At 34.0% G+C, this 4,871-nt stretch overlaps 1 pseudogene; it reads left to right on the forward strand.

The window, feature by feature from the left end:
* The first annotated feature begins 588 nt into the window (after nt 1-588).
* Nucleotides 589-3,673, forward strand: LOC148203046 (receptor-like protein EIX2; annotated as a pseudogene).
* Nucleotides 3,674-4,871: the final 1,198 nt, after the last annotated feature.

The following is a 4,871-nucleotide window of genomic DNA, read 5'->3' on the forward strand; positions in this document are numbered from 1 at the left end:
CATTCAAATTTTAAAGATAGGAAAAAGAAAAGGTTTCCAACTACAAAGTTCCAATTTTACCTAATTGCACGTATTTTGTTTTGCTTTAATTCTTTGATTTTAGCTTCTATTTAGATGTTCTTGTAAAATTTAGTGTGTGTAAAAATGTGATCATAAACTATTTTTAGAATTTTTGTTAGTTGTAATTTTTATAGATTTTTAACTTTGATTAATAATAAAACACAACTGGGATTTGCAGTGCCCATTTCATTTATTGATATATAGGTGCTGTGGAAATTTAGATTTTGTGATGCAGTTTAATAGTTTCGACAAGCACATTAGACATATAAGTCTTTTCATGTAAGTAGCAGACTTGAGAAGAACTGAGAGTAAGTAAACCAGGTGGAGGGAGCATATAAGTCTTTTCATGTAATTTCCCATAAAGAAAAGCATTATTGCTGTCTAGTTGTTGGAAGCATTCTGCAGAATAAGACACGAAGCATAATTAAAATAAGTTGCAATTGAGGGTATGAATAATTTGTGAACCGAAATTAAATTTACACGAAATTCTGCTACGTAGAGAATGTCATAAAAAAATCAAAGATTCAAATGATAGAACAATACTATCTTGATCTCTCACAAATACGCTATCTGGATATTGGGGATAATTATATTTCGGGACAGATTCCTGTTCAGATTGAGAATCTCAAACACTTACACTATCTTGATCTTGGAGGATTTTATCTTTCCGGACAATTTCCTATTCAAATTGGGAATCTCAGAAAGCTACAATATCTGAGTATTGGAAGTAACAATTTTATATACAGAAGGCGTATGGAAAACTATATTTCAAATTCCCTTTCTGGAGCAATCCCTTTTCGCATAGGGAATCTTCCACTATTGCGTACTCTTCGACTGGGTGGCAATTTTTACATGAAATCTAAGGATGCAAAATGGTTGTCAACTCTCCATTCCTTAAGCATTCTTGAGCTGAGTTCAATGTATAGTCTTAGTTCCTCTCACCAGTGGCTACAAAGTATTAGTAAGCTCATTCCAAACTTAACAGAGCTGAGGTTAGTTGACTGTAATCTTTTCGATAATGATATTCAATCTTTGTTCCTTTCTCATTCCTCTAACTTTTCCACTTCTCTTACCGTTCTAGATCTATCTTCTAACATCTTGACATCATCAACACTTCAACTCTTGTTTAACTTTGGCCTTCATCTTCGAGAACTGTATCTTTCTCACAATAATATAGCCTTATCACCTTCTCCATGTCTAAATTTTCCATCTCTTAAGATCCTCGACCTCTCTTACAGTAATCTTGAGTCATCAACGTTTTTGGCTAATTTGAATATTAGCTCCAAACTACAAAAGCTTCACCTTGTAAACTGCAGTATTATAGATAGAACTTTCCTGGTTCCTTCTACAATGAATGTTTTTTCTTCTCTTGTATACCTTGATCTCTCCGATAACTTATTAAAAGCATGCTCTATATTTCACTGGCTCTCTAACTTCACTACCAATCTTCGCACCCTTTACCTTGGTTATAATTTGTTGGAAGGTCCCATCCAAATGAATTTGGGAAAGCGATGAACTCTCTTGAATATCTTTTTCTCTCAAATAACAAACTACAAGGCAAGATTCCTTCTTTCTTTGGTAGCATGTGCAGATTACAGAGATTAGACCTTTCAAATAATAAGTTGAATGGCAAATTTCCAAGCTTCATTCGTAATTCTTCCAGATGCAGCAGACACATAATTCGGCAATTGAGCTTATCTTATAACCAAATTACTGGCAAGATACCCGAGAGCCTCAAACTGCTATCTGAGTTGGAGATTTTATCATTGGAGGGGAATTCTTTAGAGGGTGATGTCACTGAATCTCATATCTCTAATTTGTCCAAATTGTATTTCTTATCCTTGTCACACAACTCATTGTCTCTAAAATTTCTGTCTAGTTGGGTTCCCCCGTTTCAATTAAGTTATTTGGATATATAGCATCCTGCAAGCTAGGTCCGAGTTTTCCTAGTTGGCTCAAGACTCAAAATTCCTTAATCCAAGTAGATATATCTGATAATGGACTAAATGATTTTGTGCCAGAATGGTTTTGGAACAAGTTGCAAATTATGTACGAGTTGAATATGTCTCACAACAATCTCATTGATTCAATTCCTGACATGAAATTACAGCTTCCTTTAAGACCATCTATAAATTTAAATTCAAATAATTTTGAGGGAAAAGTGTCATCGTTTTTGCTACAAGCTTCCGAGCTGTTACTCTCTGCAAATAAGTTTTCAGATTTCTCATGTGGAAACGTCACAGCTGCATTGGCGACTTTAGATTTATCAGATAATCAAATAAAGGGGCAACTTCCAGATTGTTGGAAATCTGTAGACCAATTATTGTTTCTTGATTTAAGTAACAATGAATTGTCAGGGAACATTCCTATCTCCATGGGCTCCCTCGTCAAATTGGAAGCTTTAGTTTTACGAAATAATAGTTTAATGGGTGAATTGCCTTCCTCGCTGAAGAATTGCAACCATTTAATTATGTTGGATGTGAGTGAGAATGTGTTGTCTGGACCAATACCATCATGGATTGGAGAAAGCATGCAACAATTACAAATCTTGATCATGCGAGAGAATCACTTATCTGGAAATCTTCCCCTTCATCTATGTCATTTAAAGCGTATTCAATTATTGGATCTTTCTAACAATAAATTGTCAAAAGGAATTCCAGCTTGCTTCAATAATTTTACTGCATTTTCTGAAAAGAGCATCAACATAACTGAAGCAGAACGTCGTGTTCATTGGTATAATGGAACCTACTATGAAATTTATAACTTTTTTGGTGGCAATGATTATAACTTTCATATAACGTGGATGTGGAAAGGCGTTGAACGCAGCTTCACACGTCCTGAATTGTTTCTTCAGAGCATTGATCTCTCATGTAACAATTTAATAGGTGAAATGCCGAAAGAGATTACATACATGCTCGGTCTAGTTTCTTTGAATTTATCAAAAAACAATTTGAGTGGAGAAATTCCTTTTGAGATAGGAAACCTAAGTTCGCTTGAATCGCTTGACTTGTCAAGAAATAAATTCTATGGGAGAATTCCTTCGTCTCTTTCCCAAATGGATTTTCTCCAAAAATTAGACTTGTCACACAATTCTCTTTCGGGAAGAATCCCATTGGGAAGACACTTGGATACATTTGATGCCTCTTGTTTTGAAGGAAATACTGATCTTTGTGGGAAACCACTTGAAAAAAGTTGTCATGAAGATGAGACAGTGATAAAGTCTAAAGGAGGAGACGTCCATGATGAAGATGATAATTCGGTTTTCTATGGAGCATTATACATGAGCTTGGGACTAGGATTCTTCACAGCCTTTTGGGGGTTATTAGGGTCATTACTACTTTTGCAACCATGGAGAATTGCTTACTTGACTTTATTGAATAGACTGATACACTATTTACTTGAAATGGTTGTATTGAATATAGCATAGTGCCAAAGATGACTCAGACTAATAGGTACATAATTCTACTAACTTCTTTCTTTGAATTTTATAATACTTATTTCTCTCTTCAGTTAAGTAAATCAGTAACTATGTTTATATTGAAATTCAGAATGCCTTGCTAAAAACAAATGTACATATTAGCTTGGCATGAACGAAATTGTTATTAAGTTTAATTATTTTAATTATTTATCCTTGCTAATAATACCACCAAAAGAGTACTTTAATTGTATGTCTCTCTCGGCTACATAGATGTTTTCATCAATGTTGTTAAACATTGATAATATCCTATGCTCTTATTCTGGATTTACTAATGGGATTTTCTTTTTCCATAAATGATATCTTTGGATGGTGTAAAGAAATTATTGATAGTTCGATCTGTTTTGAGAAATTTTCTTGTTTTCAAATGACCATTTTCAAAGTTTACAAAATGTAGTGTAATGGGTTCAAATAATTTACTTTACCACTAAATTCTGGTCTCCGAATTATTTTCCATCATTAATGTTTGTTGTACAAATTTTAGCACAAAATTTGCAGTTTATAGCGATTTGCTTCATTTAGTATATCACTAATACTTGTTTCCAAAAAAAGTTCCATCATTTTACTAACTTCTGTCATAAATTTTGGCACAAAATTTGCAGTTTAATGATTTGCTTCAAGACTCCATTATGAGATTAAGGCATTACAGGTTGTTGGCAGTGTAAGATTATTAGTTGAAGTTTCATGTGAAGCTTTAATGATTTGATAGTGTGTAATTAGGTAATCTAACTTGTAATTTTTGTGAAGAATGAAGTCCCACATTGGTGGGAACTTCTAAAGTGGTATGGCATGGTGGTTATAAAAGAAATCCCTTGCCCCCTTTGTTATCATTCCATTTTCTCTATTCTCTCATTTCTTGTATTCTCATAATTTTGAGAAGTTCTTGTAGGAAGAGAGGTGTTGTAAATTTCTTCCACTAGTATAAAATTTTTAGTTTTGCCTATTGTCGGTATTATTATTTTCTTTTCTCTATTTTTGTTGTGTGTGCTTGTGCTGGGTATCAGAGCTCTAGGTTTGTATTCTGCTGAAAAGAGTTATTGGAAACGTTTGGTAGTGTGAAAGTGTGGTCTGGGAGGGAAAGTTTTGGCTAGGAAAGACTTGGTACTTAAGAGTGTCTGTTTGTGACCCACCTCTCTTTCCTGGGAAGTTCTTGGTGCTTTACTTCACGGTCTACCTGTGTTGTTCCAGTAGACAATACTATTCATAGTGAGAAGTGCATAAGTCGGTTCTAAAACCATGACAACAAAATATGAGATAGAGAAGTTTAACGGGAATAATTTCTCGTTATGGAAATTAAAGATGAAGGCAATTCTGAGAAAAGACAATTGCATAGATG

The sequence above is a fragment of the Vigna umbellata genome, chromosome 3 (genome assembly GCF_029865625.1).
Source record: "Vigna umbellata cultivar VRB3 chromosome 3, Vumbellata_1.0, whole genome shotgun sequence".
NCBI classification, from domain to species: domain Eukaryota; kingdom Viridiplantae; phylum Streptophyta; class Magnoliopsida; order Fabales; family Fabaceae; genus Vigna; species Vigna umbellata.